Source organism: Helicoverpa armigera, chromosome 4 (assembly GCF_030705265.1).
Source record: "Helicoverpa armigera isolate CAAS_96S chromosome 4, ASM3070526v1, whole genome shotgun sequence".
NCBI lineage: Eukaryota > Metazoa > Arthropoda > Insecta > Lepidoptera > Noctuidae > Helicoverpa > Helicoverpa armigera.
Genome location: NC_087123.1, coordinates 8,956,725 through 8,976,066, shown reverse-complemented (window position 1 = coordinate 8,976,066; position 19,342 = coordinate 8,956,725).

Here is a 19,342-nt window from a genome sequence, read left to right as displayed (position 1 = left end):
TATGTCCTTCTCCCGGGTCAAAGCTACCTCCCCTCTAAATTTCAGCTGAATCGTTCCAGCCGTTCACGCGTGATGACGTGACCAACGGATATAGAGATTCTTTTATATAGGTAGAAGATACTCGTGCTATAAATCTGTCGAGCACAATACTATCGCTAGTGCTGCGCGTAATGGCTAATGACATAACACCCGGCTTCCAGGGTTCACGGGTAAAATGGCTTCTTAATCGGGTACAGGATTACCGGGAATGTCTTGGCCTTTTAAATATTTTTAGGTAACGTTAGGAGAGTTTTTATAACAGACTAGCTTAGGCCCGCGGTTTCATCCGTGTCCCGAAATAACTACTTCCAGTAGCCGGATGGTGAAAAAAATCATTTTCCCGGGTCTGAGCTACCTTCCCTCTAAATTTCAGTTTAATTGGTCTAGCCGTTTACGCGTGATGATGTGACCAAGAAATGTAGGGATTATTTTTTATATATATTCTGTGATTTATTCTATATACCCTTGCTATAAATCTGTCGAGCACAACACTATCGCTAGTGCTGCGCGTAATGGCTAATGACATAACACCCGGCTGCCAGGGTTCACGGGTAAAATGGCTTCTTAATCGGGTACAGGATTACCGGAAATGTCTTGGCGTTTTAAATATTTTTGGGTTAAGTTATCTTAGGAGGGTTTTTAATAGATCTCTCGAAACATTGTCATGGAGAATATTTGCTAGCATTTTTTCTTTTAATAAAACCAACTATTTTTTAGTGTAAGCCGAATCTTAAAACTGACTTCACCTTCTTGTTTTTAGTGATTGAAATCTGAAAAGGAAATGGGTTAAACCTGTAAGTATTGTCGACACGTAAGTATATGACGTATCAAATTCTTATAGTTAATTATCAACTTATCTATTATGTGTTGAAATGCTTTCCTGTAGAAATGTCTATTTGTTAAGAAGAAATGTTATTGAAAGTTTTCGATTCGAATTCAAAATAGTATTTAAGCCCCAAATAATATCCTATTAAATTATGATAACATAGGTACGTTTCTTGTCTTTAAAATACTTACAAACATACATTTATTATCGCTTAGTGAGTTATCCATTAAACAATTAAACAGTAGTAGGTACCTATCTTTAACAAATACTCATTTGGAATTATAACTTATCTGCCTACATCCTCCTTGTTATCTAGATATCGGCGCAGCAATATCTTATAAATTGTTGTTTAAACAATAACGTGTGTTTCTCACACTACTTATTTCCTGTTGATCGTGACTACTTGTAGTAATTTGTAGGTATTATAAATGTAGTAGGTTAAATTCTGTGGTATTTATCCAGCTCTTTAATAAAAGTATCGAAATGTTGACAATTATTAGGCATACGAAATAGCCAAAATCTCTATTATATCTCTAGGATAATGATAGTTCCAAATAAATACTTGATTAACACATACACCTTAGGGGTCAGGAACTACAGTTCAGAAAGTCAGAGAACGACCCATAATCCTTTAAACACCGCCGACGCTGAAAATTATGATGACCAGATTTTTTCCTAAATATTATTTCAGAATAACCTAAAAACTTTAACTTTCAGGCCGATAGATACAACAACGTGCTATTATGTAACTAACATTCCTTAAAACATTAACTACTCATACATTAACTTGATCAAAGGAGTAACCATCCAAACACGACGACATACACAGTTACATACATACAACATCTATAAAGGTAGGTACATATATCTACATTAATACATAAGCTCTTCATCAATAGGCATTAAACACACGCACACACAGACACAGACTGCACACATACACATGCCTCCGCATCAGTTAATCAGTGCGAGGACGTCTGTGAATTACTGAGCGAATACGGGAGTCTATAGCTGTCTAGTTAATGTTAATATGTGTTTGGCATTTCACAAAACATATTACTATATTATGAGGTAAAAACATAGTTCTCCATAAGTAATTATAATTGATGGAAAATGGGTGATAGAAAAAAACAGAACTTCCTGAAAATGATTGCACTATTGGAGTCCTGTATCTACAATTATCTTCAACAACAATTAATTAGTCAATTGACCTGGAATTTTCGCAATTTAAATTGACTGTTGATTTATAGTTACATTGCCCAATTAAATATTTCTTCTACAAATGCAAGATAACTCTACGGTTTGAGTAATGGTCTATAAGTAGGTGTCTATATTCGTTTAATAAAGATTAGTAGGAAATATGTTAGCATCTTTGAAAAGTTTCTTTTCATTTTTTATTAAATAAATAATTATAAAATAAACAACCTCTTTCTTTGTTTATACAACCTGAAAAATATTGTTTTCTTCATAACTTGGATTAATGGTAACATTTTCTTTTCAAACGTATAGATAGTCACGTACCTACTGGAAAGTTCAAAAAGATAAATAACCATTTAGATCAATATAATGTTTCAAAATAATAGGCTTCAACATCCCTCATACATTTCAGAACACATCAAATATCCAAGCAAAGCAACAAAGCCCAAATAGCAACAATAGTTTCTACCAGAGTTCAGAATTCAGATACACAGAGCCATCCACATTAGCAATCTCAATAATGACAGAGTCTGATCTCACAAGCATTACATACAGCATACATACCTACTATATCGGGTGTGTCGTTCATAATCACATTAAATTAAATGCGTTAATATACTGGTTAATATATGTCGATTAACACAAAGATAAAAGAAAAATACGTAAATATAAAAAATGATTTTTTCAAACAAAGTAAATGGAATAAAAATGTGCATAAATTAGAACACCATATAAAAGTCAGTCATTACAAACAACTGAAAATCCCTTGAAAATTGACAACTGTCAACTGGTCAAAACATTCGATACTCCTAACTTTATCTCTGCTTTACATAAATGATGTTGTAAATTATAAAAACGAAAAATGATTCATGTGGCTAAACCACTGAATGGATTACGTTATTTTTTTTACAATTCGCCATAGAATATCATAAAGTATATATATATGTGATAGTATTTAATGTCATTGGGTATGACACAACCTGTATAGGGAGGTACATAGTAATATGTAGTACAACAGTATACGTACAATGTAGGTATGTATGTACATATGTAGTAGGTACATGAACGTTATTATTTAGGCACGTCTAGTTAGCTCAGCCTGAGGTGGATAATCAATAACTCAAGGAGAACTCGACCTCAAATTGACATAAGTTACATGTATGTAATGCTTAATATGGATGTATTTGTAAGGTGTCTATGACGGTGTGAATAAAGCCTGTTTTCAGATACTACTAAAATAAGAAACCAATAATTAAAAATATTTAAGTTTTAATTTAATATTCAGAGATATTTTTAAAGAATATGTTATACTTTTAGAAAATAATATTTAAAAGATATCGTACTAAGAAAGAAGAAAACTAATAATTTATGTAACTAATGTGAACAGGATGCAATGGCATTGATGGCATATCTAGATCTTAATAATGAGAAACAAAATAGTTACATTGAATTAATTTAATATGTGTTACCTAAGAAAACGATGAAATGCGACCACCGACGTTGAAACTGTTCATCGTTTTGAAAATAAAATTTTATATATTCAAGATAAAATCTTTCATTTTTCAATTAACATATTCAGTGGTCTCTATTCTAGTGTGTATTAGGTATTGCGTTTGTCAAAAAGACACGTAAGTTAAAAGTAAATTGATACTACTTACATATTTATACGTAATACAAGAGGATTTAACCTCTCAAAATGTTTATGTAGAAGAGTAGGTAACTGGGAAGAGAATAAAACAAATGCCTGCTTAGGTACTCCGAATCCAGTATAACCGTGCGGGTTCTAAGGCCCCACGACACCCACACATTTTCTAAGCGGGCAGCCAGTCTGAATAACATTTAACCCCTTTGAAATGTAAAAGCATTACGGAATGAAAAAACAGCACTTATGTACCCCGCGACTCAGATAAACCATCTCCCGTACAAAGAGCACAAAGATACAATGCCTCTGAAAGGGTTCAAGAACGCACTTTTAAATTAACCCTTATGAATTCCAAAACGACCTATACCAAACAGAAAGTGCAAGCCATTCTCATCCTTAGTGACCACGTCAAGCTAATATTAGACGTTATAATCGTATGCACCAAAACCACAATATAAAATATTTGTCGTCGCAATACGCCTATTTAAAGTAGGTCCGTTTACATTTTTCCTTTTCATGTCATTGTCTCTGGCCGAGAGCGCTTGCAACCGTCACGTTCCAATTTTGAAAAGTGTCGGAACAAAATGGTAGTCGCTTTGTGTAGTGCCCTCGCTCCTGACTCGAGTTTGGTAATTTAGCAGATGTTCAGAGAGCCCGACTACCTTTGAAGTCGACTACAGCTAGCTTTAGCTAAAGAAAATGGACTTTCAACTTGCATTTGTTTGACTATGTAGTTAGGATACACGTAGCGTATTCTGAGAATTGAGTTCGGTAAGTCGTCGGTACGTTTGGAATCGTTCGGAACATGATTCGTAATTATTCAAACCGCATACCGACGTCAAAAACATCATCCGACGTACACGAGGAGTCATAGATACAACCACCCATCAGTGGAGGTTGGTAACCAAATTGGAACATCACTGTGCCATGTTTACAACTCGACAAAAAAAATAATAACAAAGGAGCCGAATTTAAATTCCAATCGAACTTTGACACATGTCTGCCACCATAAACAATGGAAATTCAAATCATCGTTGCAGCGGGCTGCGGCGGACTAATGCGATTGTGACGTGAGTGAGTCTATTGCTCTTCATCTATAAATAGGAGCCTTTTCTCTCGCTTTTTCTTCACAGAATCTGAGTCGAGATCGGCCGATAAGCTATCTCGTGTGAGACGGTCTCAATATCCACAGATGGCCTTGCTCTGGAGTAATCTCTGTTCCCGGCGTGGATATTTTTGTCATTTTTTGCTTGTGATTCTTTGAAAATCTCGCTTTGTGCTCTAATAGGGACATTATTTTGACGTGGAGCACGCCGCTGTAATATTGTAAACACTGATTGAGTATAGATAAGTAAGACAATCGGAGTTTTATCCTTGGTTGTGACATTTTTTGTGGTGGCGCGAATTTAAGCCTTAGATTGAGGTGATGCTTGATGTTACCGGGAAATGTTGAACAGCTGTCCTGGCAACACTGTAGTAAGTGCGGTGGTAAGTACGTTATAGGTACATGTTATCTGTACTGATATCGAAATAAGACACGTTTGTTTGTATTTGTTTGGCGGCGGAAACATGTCGGTTTTGAGATATGGAAAAAGTTACACCTGAAACAAACAGGAAAATAAATAAAATATTTGCAAGGTGTTTAGACATGTTATTTTAAGTTACAAACAAATATACATATTCTAAGCTGAAATATTACATTGACCAGTATTTTTGAATTCATAAATAGAAGTCATTATATTACAATTTGTTGTGGAAAATTCTTAATGATGCTACTGCACAATACAAATTGGAATCGTTATGGTTTACAACGAACAGGTAGGTGCATTACATGCATAATAATGTTTTTGACAAGCTAGTTAATTGCATACAATATCTCGTAAACATGTCTAATATATCAGTTTCTCCCACAATTTTAATTAAAAACATCTTCTGCTTGATAATGAATAACATTATCCTTAGACCGCGCTAAGGATACTACATGTCTTGATAAATAAGTAATTTATCAAAAACAAAGGTGAAAGTGGATTTAGTGTTACGAAATAAGTCAATAAAATGTGAGTTTTATGAAATCGTGTATCGCCGTCGCGGGTGAAGAAGCTGACGCTCCAGTAACGGTTTGTCGAATTAAGCGATAAATTCTTACCAAACTGGACTCAGCAGTTTCCAAGCTATACAACCACTCGATAAGCCACATCCTACCTATATAATTTAGTGTAAAACCTAATACTTAGTCCCTCAAAAGACTTGCTCAATACTTCCATACGCCGTGTTTAACTCCGCTTCGTGTTAATCTGATAACTTTTTAATTTTTACGCCAAAGTTCGTTAGCTCAAAATATTCCAAGTTAATCATGTTTTTAAAAACTCCTTTTCTTATTACTTTACATTTTATACTCACATTTTTGGGTTATATGAAAGCAGAATTTAGTGTGACTGAATCTGAAATATTTCACGTTGCGAGTCGTTTTTCTTTGTTAGTGGCGTTGCATTTAATATGTTTGAACGTAAGACATTCGTACCAGGTCGTATATAAAGTCACAAGTATTTAAATGAATGTAAAAAGGAACATTGCATGAACCAGTGCTAAGTGAAAGTGCGATAACCGTCTGACTGCTAGGTAATGCTAGGTTCTGTTCCACGGTTGGTCATTTAAACAGTTTCATGACTTTCCTCACGTGCCGCGAACTTACACGTGATGGATTGTTTGTAAATGAATAATTAATTTTATTTCTCACAAAAGTACGACGTAGCACGTAATAAAACAATGACGAACCGAAATAAAAACACGAGTAGGTAGTTGACAAAAATACGGCGGCGCACGTCGTCCGGCCGGCAGACAATCTCCGTACCTATCCCTTATCTGTGCAACTTAGCAAACAAAACATCGCAACCGGCAATAAGCATAAAACAAAATCGTTTCGACCCCACACACGCCGTCGCCCGAACACTTGAAAAATCCCTATGGATTTTCCGCGCGGGTGACGAGGGCGACCGGCGGCGCGCGGGGCGGGGAAGGAACGTAAAGAGAAAAGCTGCGAGTTTTATCTCGGCGCCATAAATTTTATTCGTAGCGTGATTTAGTGCGCAGATTGCCCCCCGCGCCCGCCCGCCCCGCGCCTACGCCTCGCCCGGGTAAGGCTGCTAGTCATTGTCAAAATTATTGCACCCCTATCTACTGAAGCTTTAAATATATGTCCCCGACACGTAGTTATGCCTACAACCCGTTCCTACGGCGAATACGATGCCTTCATGTAAATTTTATAAGATGTTTCACATAAAGAATTGCTTTTGCACGATTATTTACCCAAACATTTGAGTAAAAGTGAAAATAAATAAAAGAAAGCGAACAATCGAACAAAGGATACATTGCATATGTATTGCTAAGTACAAAATCCATTTGAATTAAGCCTATTCATTCCTTTGTATTGCCTATGTTTATTCTAGTGGATAGTTACGCAAGCTTCGCTTTCCTTGGCTCTCAATTGCATCCATGTTTCCACTTGATTTGTTTAGAATATTGCTGCTAGCACTGCAAAAGCATCGGGTCGTCTGTAGAATAATGCAATAGTAGACCAATGGCGCCATGCGATTCTTAGAGAATGGATAAAAAAAATACTGCGCCGTCCTAATCCTTCATTCTTACTCTAAGAGTAAATCTTACTTATTTGTCAATACCGAGCCACAAAGGCGTCCAAATACCCTTACACTGGATGAAAAGCATAATACACGCCTCATAATAGTGTGGCAATTCAGAAACTGTTAAAATCATAATGCGCTTTTGTTGTGCTCTTGACAGCTTGGTTTTTCAATGGTGGTTTCGTGTTGCCGGCCAGTGCGTCGCGAAAGTGACGTTCACGATTTCTAGCGAATCGATCGGTATCTACGGGGCGTATTTTATGTAAACACGACAAATTTCGTGATGTAAAATAGTAGCCGCAGATGCGGCCGTGTTATTTTTATTGTCTGCGCGAGAGCTGCGGGTTCGGAGGATCGCATTTGATCCGGGACTCACTCCACACTGTGTCTTATCTCGGATCTGGTTTTATGAAACCCTAAATTTACGACTGCGGCGAGGGGTGGGGGTTGTATTAAGCCGACTCTCGTCGCTTCGCTGCGACAGACACTTTTGTCACCAACAATTCATGGCTGAAGCACGTTCGGCAAAAATTTTGCGTGTCAAATTACAACGCAGCGAACAGTCGATTGATGACGAGATTAGGCAATACGAGTGTCGTTATGAAACGTACTTCACTTTACGATTATTACTTATGTAAATGACGACATAAAAGATTCTTTTGTGGCAAACAAATAGACGATTGCTTAAGTAATTTTGTGGTTGAGTTCTGATCAAAGACATCAGACGACTCGACTGTGGTATTCACATTAAATGAAAACTTTTAGCGTTAAGCTTTGCTCGCTGAATAATCGATATCAAAGCCATAAATTACTTTGGAATAGCTGAAAAAAAGTCGTAAAAACTTGTCTTTACATGAAAACAAACAAGACATTCCCCCATCAAGAAGCAAACCGTTAATAAATTATTATATTATAGATTATAGCATCTTAATTAGGGGAGGAGGTTAGACTTAATTGCGGGCCGCTTGCCGGGGCGGGCGGGTTAGCCCAGATACAGACCGATCCTCTATAAATTACGGGAATAAATCCCGGGAAAGAAAAATTGCCCTCTGGAGCACATAATTCTTGCCTTGTCACAAGCTCTCCTTATCTATAGCCAATACCGGATTACAATGTGATTTTTATTTCATGCTATATTCGTTGGTACCTCCAACCTACTTACGTTGTCTTTATGTTAAGTTATTTATGTTACCTATGTGGAATTTGTTTTTCGGAGGGTGTGGAATATGTTTTATTTGTATTTGGTTTGCGATACTGTTTTGTTTATTTCAGTCGTATTCTTTTAGTGTACTAATATCGTAGTTTAGATCTATCTATCGCGTAAGTAAGTAGTAGTAGAAACATTGTTAGTCAGTTCTTCTGCCCCGGTTCAAATAGTAACAATCAATGCTTAAAATACAGTGGCTTTTTTATTTTTCTTTCAGATTTGTATTATTGGAATTGAAGATGTAACCCATTCATGATAAAACAATAAAAAACAAGAACAGTTTATATGTAGCTTAACGAGCTTTCAGCCACTCTTAATTGACCACTTACGTCACATACTCAAATCTTGTTTGCTACATTCAAATATAGCAAAAGTGCCAATGTAGGTAAGTAGTGTCGTAAATAATAGGGGTTAAAGTATGAAATTGCCGATTTGTACTGAAAACCTAAATTGTATTTTTTTTTAATTTTTAACAAACTTATTTAATCAAAATAGTTGCCATTATTATCTATACATTGCGGTCATCTAATAAGAAGGTCATTTATGCCTTTACGATAGAACTCTGAGGATCTAGACTGCACAAACAGTGTGAAAGAATTTTGTTCTGCCTCCTGGGAAGAAACTTCTTGTGACGTAGATAATTGTCCAAATCACAAAAAAAAATGGTCGTCCGTTAGAGCAAGGTCTGGCGAATATGGAGGAAGACGAATAGTTTCCAACTGCAGTTCCTGAAGAGTTAAAACGGTTTATTTTGCTGTATGAGGCCTCGCGTTGTCATGGAGCAATAGCGGTGAAGGTCGATTCATGAGTCGTGGCTGTTTTACTGCTAATTTTTCAACATTATTCGGTGTTCGGCTGGGTATCTGGGTAGTTTGACTAGGATCGGCGTTCACCGTCTCTTAATTTCTCGTTAATCACCTGTCAGGCGGTCTTTCTCATGGCTCGTTCTTCAAGTCGAAGTTTCCACCACGAAAGCGTTTAATCCAAAATCGCACGGCGCGTTCTTTAGCAGACACCTCTTCAAATGCAGCATTGATATTGCGGGCTGTTTCTGCCGTTCAATCCCGCGTCGGAACTCATATTCAAAAATTACTCAAATTTTCGCAGTATCCATCTTTCTTGTTTAAGTTGAATAACAAAAACAATTGAACATCGATAATCAAATGTTTCACATTTTTTAAAAGAAAAACATCACAGAAACCACGTGAAAAAAGTTCCATTCGAAAACCTCAAACCATGAAGACTCTATGGCAATTCAAAAACCTACTAGAATAAAACGGCAATTTCATACTTTAACCCCTAATAATTTACACTTTACAATAACATTAATGATCGATTCTCTGAAAAAAATCTTTGAACAGTATAAATAAAATTATTTTTTTAATTAATGTGCAAGGATTCACTCTCGATACCTCACTTTCAGTTTTACACAAAACAAGCCCTAGTGCGAACATGATACAGCAGTACTTCACAATAAACGCCAATAATATATCCAAGTGTTAAAGCAATACTTAAGCTAATATTTTATAATGTTACCCAACAATATCGTCTAATGGACAATGACAAATGATTCCTATTGTATCGAATAGAGATGTCATGGCGTATTTTTCTCACACACAAAAAGAGCGTATCTACAACTTAACCTACAATCACTTACACCGTTTTTACTTTCGAAGCTGTATTGTACGACAACAAACGAATTCACGAAATACATGAAAAAAATACAACCTTCTTAAAATTTGGACGAAATATTTTGACAACATAATGTATGGGCAGGTATCGTTGAGTGACTGGCTAATGATCGTTTAATAGTTATCGAATGTGGGCGAAATTCCATGATTCTGAAAAAAATATTGGGCAGATTTTTTCGATACTTTCACTATGTGTCATAACTATAAATAGGCTGACTTTTTTAGAGGACAAGTCTTTTTCATGGATTGCTTAGAATTTTTATTTAGAAGATTATAAGATTCTACATTCTACAAACTTTCACTACCAGCACCAGCACGATTGATATCCTTCAGAAACATTATTCATTTGTTTCTAAAAACTTTAAACTTTGTTCTCGGGTAACAATTTATTTTGATTTATGTTCCTTTTAAAATTTCAACAAACAAAAAAGCACTATCGAGATCTACGGCAACATTTAAAGTTTTCACTTTTAGTCGCTCTCATAATGTACATAGTTAAAAAGCTTTCACGAGCTTTTAAACACATATTTTTAATTTAAAACCTGTATTTGAACATATTTTTTCCGCCAAAAAACATTTTATATAATTCAAAAAAAGTAACAACGTAATTATTTCACTTATTACGTATGTATTATAACAGCAGCCACATTCGTTAGTAAATTCCTTCGCGTATCATCTCGTACGATCTTAAAAATCGAGCATTTTAATCTGAACACACCGCTCTTACGAAACAACCAGCATAACTTGACCCCTCACCATAGCGCTGCTTGTAACAAACACTGCTTTATCTAATACGTCAAAATGTAAGTTCCTAGTTCCACCGCGTACCAAGATACATTAGGCCGTCGCACTTGACATTCATAATGCGTATAAACTTGTTTTATTAATTCCTAAGTTTATATTAATTAATATTAATGGATACAGAAGGGATGACTGTTAGAAATTTAATAGGCACGAATTTCTTTGATTCATATTTAGGCATGCATTTGTATGTCAAAAGCTAATTAGTAATTACTCCCTAGTTTTAATGTGATTACTTTTATAAACGTGACTATTAATAAAGAGGATTATGATCGACTCCCTACTTTAAACACGCATTTTAAAAGAGTATTGTATATGTATTGCTTCATCTTAATCATAGATTATTTCATCTTTGTATCTTTGAAATTAAAATATAGTCATTTTTATTAGAATTCGTTTTCTGGGGAATAATGCAGATTTTTTATTTTTCGTTTAGTTCCTCATACATTATGCCAGCATTCATGATTTAGTCAAAGCAATCGATAGTCAATCACACACTCATCACGCCTATTCACAATCACTATCCAATTCCAAATAATTGCATAACGAATGCGGTGACACAGCATTGTATTAGAATTTATTATTTTCTTTTGTTGGCAACACCAAGCCCAGTGGGTCGCGGTTGGCAACACAGACCGATAATGCCGATATTTATTTGTGTAGAGGAGATTATTTATTTATTTTGTTCGGGAACATTGTTGATGTTTTGTTGTCGGTTCAATGGCTGTACAAATGATTTCCATTGCTCCTGTAGTGAGCAAACACTTAAGTTTGTTGTGTTATTAAAAAAAGTTGAGAGGTTCACTTAACTTTTTTTATGTGCCAGCGTCGATTCGAAATTCAAAATTTTATTAACAGTGGTAGCTAGATAGTGAACGAAATTAAAAGAAATATACATATAGGTATTAATAAGTTTTGTCAACTGGAAATTACGCGATAGAATTTGATAAAAGAATTATCTAATCGGAATGTTAGTTCCGGAAATCAAATCAGTGCAATATCGTTGCGTTATCTTCATAATTTTGCTGATGATCAAGGAATTATTAGTGACGATTTAAACGGATACATCGAGGTCCGGTTGCGGTGAGCCTCGTTGCATGATCGATCATTTTATTACTTGATATATCTAGGTAGGTATACGAATGCAAAATACAGGAATGACTTGTGATTTTGTTTTTAATCCTCTTACTTACCATTTTTTTATTGGATAACAGTGCAACTGTTTTGTATGCTCTGATTTTTTTCTCTGAGAGGTACAGGGCTTGGCCACTTTTTATTGGCTGTATTTAATTTGACATAAATTTAATTTCACAGTTATACTTTTACGTGAAAAGTAACATAACCTGGAAACAATATTTTAATCTAATAACTCTTATTGTCCAACACCTATTCACAGGACATTGCTTTCTCCTACCATAGACAATAACTTTTTTCTTCTAATATGCATAAGTGCAAAACCCAAACAGCCAGCTATCCTTTTGTGTCGCTAGGTTTGATGCCTTTGTCTCGTACCTCAAACGAGCCCGTTAAATGCTCTGTTAACCATCATGCAACAAAGGATTCACAGATTATACTTATTTGTTTTTATATATGGCAATCCTGGTAAGCTTTCGGAATTGTAGTCGTGAGGGTGAATTCGAAAGTTCTAAGGTGGAGGCTTCATTATACCTAGATAAGATGATAGTTTGCTGTAAAGCTTTAGGTATGTTGCGAAATTGTGATGTTTTGAAATTAATTTCGTGGGCTTTGGAAATGTAAATATGAAAACACGAAATATGTTACCTAAATGATTTTTGTGAAGTGCAAATATGTATTTGATTCAGGTAACTACTTTAAATAAATGAAGTAATTTGTACTCCTTTTTGGATCATGTAAAAACAAATTACATGGTAATTAAAATTGTTCAACTAACCGAAAAACAAACCATTGTACGCAGAAGTGACAACTATGTTAGCAATCCCAAATATTTGCACGTAACATTATCTAAAGTCAAAATTCGAACAGAACAACAATGAATAAAAGAAACAAATGAAAAACCAGAAACAATTTACACTGAAAGAAAAAAAAAACCGACCACACGGAGGCGAGCATCACGGACTTACGGCTCTATGCCCGAACCCCACGATTGCACGCTCTATTAGACCTAATAGCATTCGGCATGGCCCGCCTTGTTACCAAACAGACATATTTATTGCAATATTAGAATTAACGATGTGAACATGGCAACATTACCCCTAAATAAGAAGATAATTCGGTCAGACTTTAATACGCTGACAAAGATCGCTGAAGTTCGTAATCGTTCGGGCGTGTTGCTACAACCGCGATTTCAATTTTATGTGTCGTTTAATTGTGAGAAAGTTGCTGTAAAATTAATTGACGAAGAACGGGTGCTATCTCGGAGTAATAAAAAATAAATTTCCTGATACTATCTGATAAACAATGATTCAAATGCGGCTGTTTAGATTCCGGATAAAAATAGGCACGTGTAGATATTTTTCTGCCTATATCTCATTTTCCTTTTATCTTTACCATTGAAAACGTCTATTAGTAACGGGAAAATAATGGACCTTTAAATAGTAACGTTTTACCATGGTTATACGAGTCATGAGAATCAGGAACGAAAACTCAGTATCTTGTTTGATGAATCGATCCGCAAAAGGGTCTCCAAAGTTACTTAAGTTCTGTTTAAGTAACAGAATAGCATTACATTTAGTACCAAAATATTTGTTATTTACCACTTTTGGGACACACAAACATTCAACGGCGGATCCAGGGGGTAGGTCACAAGGTCATGACCCCCCCCTGGGCCAGGTTCAGGACTTAAGAGGACCAATAATTGAAATGGTTAAACACGATGTTTTATGTTTTTGTTATAAGTATAAGATAATTTTTATTCCGAGTGAATAGGTAGATACCTACATGGTTACAGGTAGAGTAGTTTTGCTGAAGAATTCGTGCTCGCAACGCTCGCTCTCTATTCTTTATTTACTCTTTATCCGTACCCAAAAGGAGGAAACGGGACCCTCTTAGTAACACTAAGAATCCGCTGTCCGGGTTGTCTACATTACATGCTGTATCTGCAGGGCCGTCTTAACCTATGGTGCAGGGTGTGCGAATAACCCGGGCGCCTCGATATCAGGGGCGCCGCGGGGTAGAAAAAATTCGCGCTCGCTTCGCTCGCGTGATATTATATCTACCGTGCCTTGATAACTTCATAAGTCAATTATAGGAGAAAAAAATATTAATGGAGTCCTCAAAAACAAAACAGTTTGCGCTTCCGACTGCTTGTTACTTTACAGCGCTTTTTAAAACTTATGAACTTTTTGTGTCCCAAAATTAAAAAATTTGCGCGCTCGCTTCGCTCGCGCCAATTTTTACAATTGCCTTGTCCTGTCTCGACTTTCATAACTTAAATCTAGCCAACAGTTTGAGCCTACAATGATTTGAAAACATTTTTTAAGTCCTTTACTTACCAAAAAAGTGACTTCGTTCGAACATTCTTATGAATATTCCTTGTAAAGTACTTCGATCAATATGTACTACTCAAAATCTTTCAATAGATACATAGGTAGCGCTTGGGTGATGATTGCACCCAGGCACTACATGAGCTAGAGACGGCCCTGATCTCATGAACCCTTACCAATAGTAAGACTTTTCTGCGTACACAATACTTTTCAAACGTTTAGTCTTCAACCTGAAAAAATTCTCGCGCTTTCTTGTATTTGTGTATATTTGTTATACAGCAAGAAAACGTTTTCATCTACGTTTATTCCTCGATCTGAAAAAAAATATTTCGCGCTCGCTTTGCTCGCGCTTTTTTCAATTTTGCAACTGTGATTATGTCCAAGAAATCGCGTTCGCTCAGCTCGAACCATTTTCTACATAAAAACACTTTTTTAACCTTAGTCCTCGACCTGAACAAAAATTTTCGCGCTCGCTTCACTCGCGCTTTTTTATTTGGCACGTGTGTGTGGTATAATTACCAGAAATTGCGCTCACTCTGCTCGGGCCATTTTCTACATGAAGACACTTTTCTTAACATTCGTAAAAATTTCGAGCTCGCTACGATCGCACTTATTTTATTAATACTACTACTTTTAATATGAAAAGAAGTATACGCTACAATATAAAAAAAATTGTGACGTGTGACCCCCCCCTGGCGCCGAAGCTGGATCCGCCCTTGCAAACATTCTATCTACATTAATGTAAGATTTAAGTGCGTAACCCATTTAGTAATCTACATTGTCAATAGGTAGTGACGAAAATAACCCACGTATCTACCGTCTTATCGTTTGTCGGCAAATATCAAATATTTTACGACGTCTATCTTGCTCCTACACGATCGTAAAAAAGTAGATTTTCATGAATTTGTTGTATTAAGGATTTAATTAGGTTTTTATTGCCTCTTTTCGTTAACTTGGTTGATATGAATGGTATCTGTGTGGCTGATATCCTGCATGCTTTACTTTTGTTGTTTAGGTACTTACATTGAAAGCTTGAAATAGTTAGGACAATCTCTACAAAAAAAAAACTTTTGAATTCTTTTGAATCCTAGTATAGTTCAAACGATCAGAAAAATTAGAACACCTCTCACCATTTCTTTGTTGATGGAAAATCATCAAATAGGTAATAAGAACTTTGTGTCAGAACTTTACTGACTAAAGATACCTGTTCGCTCTCGGATCTTACACCTAGCCTAGGTATAACTAGCCCAGAAATACATGCACGAAATTATCAAAACACAACACAAAATATTGTAACACATAAGCACCGACACTAGCACATAAAGCATATAAATCCTACTTAATCGCCACTTACAGCAGTTAATAACACCTAATTACCAACTTTACACAAGGTCGCACTACCGGCACACTTTTACAGTACAAACCGCAAACTTTTAGTAGGCCGATAGTTTGCTTAGGCTCATAAATCCGTATGAGTAAAATTGTAGCAGGCACATACAAAGATCAGACTGGAATCAACATTTTCTTTTTTTAAATCTTATCATCGGCCCACTAAAAGTTTGCGGTGTGCGTTTACTCTAAAATCGGTTTGTTCAACTTAATTTTGCATAACACACCGTATTTCTAAAATACGCCAATAAAATGCGTATTACGGATGTTTGGGGTCCCTGATTAGGCGCGGGCCATCAACGATTTGCTATGGCTGGTGATAAATATAGGGGCGGTCCGTGTACGTTAATTGTTTATCTATAGACGCATTGTAGTTGGCTCATTAAATTAGTAACGAGGTCTATTGTTCGATGGTTACTGGCGTTGTGAAGAAATTTTGGATAGGTAACATTTTAGAGAAAAATGTATGTTCTTAAATATTACAATTAGGTAAGTACTTGCAGAGAGTAGCACAAGTCTAAAATCCACCATATTCTAAGCATTCGTTTTAGTATGATTATTTATTTAATTTCGCAGCTCTGTGTGTTTTTAAAGGTAAGGAACTACAGCGCGGACACAGATTTTAATATCCTCTATAAATAAATACTTACAAGGCAATTATCTAATCGACTACAAGATTATTACCGAACATTACCACTAACATAATCTTCTTACGACCACGACAGTTTGTTTTGACATAAAACATATTGCAATAGCCATTTTATTTCCTAATTCCGTTGCCGACTCAATTAAAACAGGTTCTAAACGTCAATTACGTGTCTATTATTTAACGACAAAATTGTCTAATTAGTCTCCCGGTAAGTAAGCGGTTGTCTCCATACGAATATCTATAAATCCGCTTTAATATTTTATAGCCACGGAGGTAGTCCTTGCCGCAAGGCAATAGAGATTACCATCGCCTCCGAACGCATCTCGATTTCTTTCATTACATCTAATTAGTCTAATTATAATTTTCTCTGAGAAGGCCGGTAGCTGGGTTGTAAATTATTAATATGATTGGGTAATGTAATAAAAAATCACATTTGGAAGCCGTTATGGCAAGGTTATGTCGTGTGTACACATTCCGGATACAAAAATGGCTGGAAATCGTCACCGCAAAACGTTGTATGGACGTTATAAATAATATTTTCATCATATTAACCAGTGTTGACATTAATAAGTGTCAATTTTGAATTCATATTTAATATTAATTAATTTCGTGCTAATTTTAGAACAGAATATAAATGGTATGTTGTTTTTCCCACGCGTCGGTAAAAACTCACAGGAGACATTTATTATTGGTTGATTTACGACCGACTTCGATCATTAGTTGACACTATTTAATCGCTATGTAGATAACATACGTACATAGTGGAAAGCTGGGCTCTACATAGAACAATTGAAATATCTGCTTACAAAATTAAGCTAATCTTTTAATATGTACTGTCGTTGGATTAAAATAATGTCAAAGAATTCATATTGTTGACAAGAATGCATGAAGGTGAGCCTGCAAATTTGTCCAAAAAAGCTACATGTAGGTAAGTACGTAAACAGCAATAAATATTGTTATTATAGCTAGTTAGCGCTATAAAACCAGTTTTGGGCGGAAATTTAGTGATTAATAAAGGTTAATTCAACAAACCGACTGTTATGTTAGGCCATACACCTACAATAAAATTGTGCAATTTCCACAATTGGGCAATGTATCAAGTGACTCACGATTTCATGTGCCTCTCCCAGGTATTACAATTAAACTATTTCAATGACGACTTATGACTTAATTTGCACACTTTAGGTCGCTAAGAACTTGTTTAATTAAGCTAACTGCAGTAGCGGTACTGATTGAAGGCTGACTAAGTATGCAAAAAGTGTTACTAACCTTGTTTGTAACTTTTCAAAATGGAGTGCCTTTAACGAGATTGAGATTTATAATAACCTATTCATCCATTGTTTTTGGATTAGAGATTGTTTTAAATATTTTCTATGAAGCCAATGTCAAGGTTCAATCTCCGCAAGACAACCAATAGATCGGTTGTTGTAATGTGTAATACTATCAAACTATTCTAAAAATCTACAAATAGACATACACGTGGACCACATACCCTCATACTGCAGGTAAATGCATTTAAATTAATTAAGGGGGAGCCAGACCGCCCGCGCGGCTACCGTCCCGGCGGGGCGCCGTGACGACTTCATGCGGCTTCCCGGAACCGAGTCCCGGGCAGCACGGGACGCGGGATTTAGTGAAACTAGTACCTGACTACGTGACACGAATGCGACTAGTTATGTCACGGACTCACGGGTCACCGGACTGGATAGTTTGGAGATGAAGGTGTAAAATGCAAGCGTTTGCTGTTTCCAATTGATGCTCTAGTTTTTTTGATTTGTTGGTTTGAACTGCGGAGTTTTGGAGTTGTAAAACTTTTTGGTATGAATGTGTGGTTTATGATGAATGTAGATGGATTGGTAGACCAAGGTAAATACTCATTTCCTGAAATAGGACATGCATAAGAAGGCATCACATCCCCTGTTAGTTTGAACAGGGTAGGAAGAGAAAGAATAGTTGTTAGGATATTGGCTTAATATATAGTTTACTATTTAGACTGGTCAACCTCTTAATTTCTCGGTAAATTCCAATCTCACGCAGGTTCAAAAAAGAGACATTTACTGATGTCTCATGCACATAGATAGGTACCCTAAAATATTGGTAGGTATTGCCTAAAATCGTAAAAATATCTTATAATATGCCACGAGCCTTACTCACTGAGCTCGATATAAATAAGTCTCCATAATGTTTATGATCTAAAAAGAAAGCCCTAAAAAATATTGTCTCCAACATGAAGCACCTGATATTTAGGTGTGTTTGTATGTTTGATCTTTGCACAGAAGTTGCGTTACAACAAGATATTTTGCTCGACTTATATCTAATTGTAAAACTGTCCACAAACACGGCAGTCATTAGTATGCTAATAAAACAATTAAAATTTCACAAGTACAGGGCTCTCATGAATCTCACGATTTGTGTTATCGGCTGCCCACTGCGCGGCTACCTGTGCAAACGGTGTCACAATAGGCGCTCGCCCTTAACTCGCCCGCTATGAGTTATTACAAGTGCCCCTTAAATATTTCATCGATTTTATTGTGGCTCCAATGTCAACCCCGTCTCGACGATAGCTATAAAGACTGTCGTTAATTTTTTGCGCAATAACGCAAATCGTGTTTCGCGCCGAATTTTTATGTTAATCACAGTTTTGAGTTAGATTTATTTTTACTGGATAGATAACGCTTCTAAACGATTTTAATACATAATATTGTAAATTAGGTTTAGTAAGTAATTTATTGTTAATCAAATATAACAACAAAAAATACAGAACCTCCCAAAAATGTCAAGTAGAGGAAAGTGATAAAT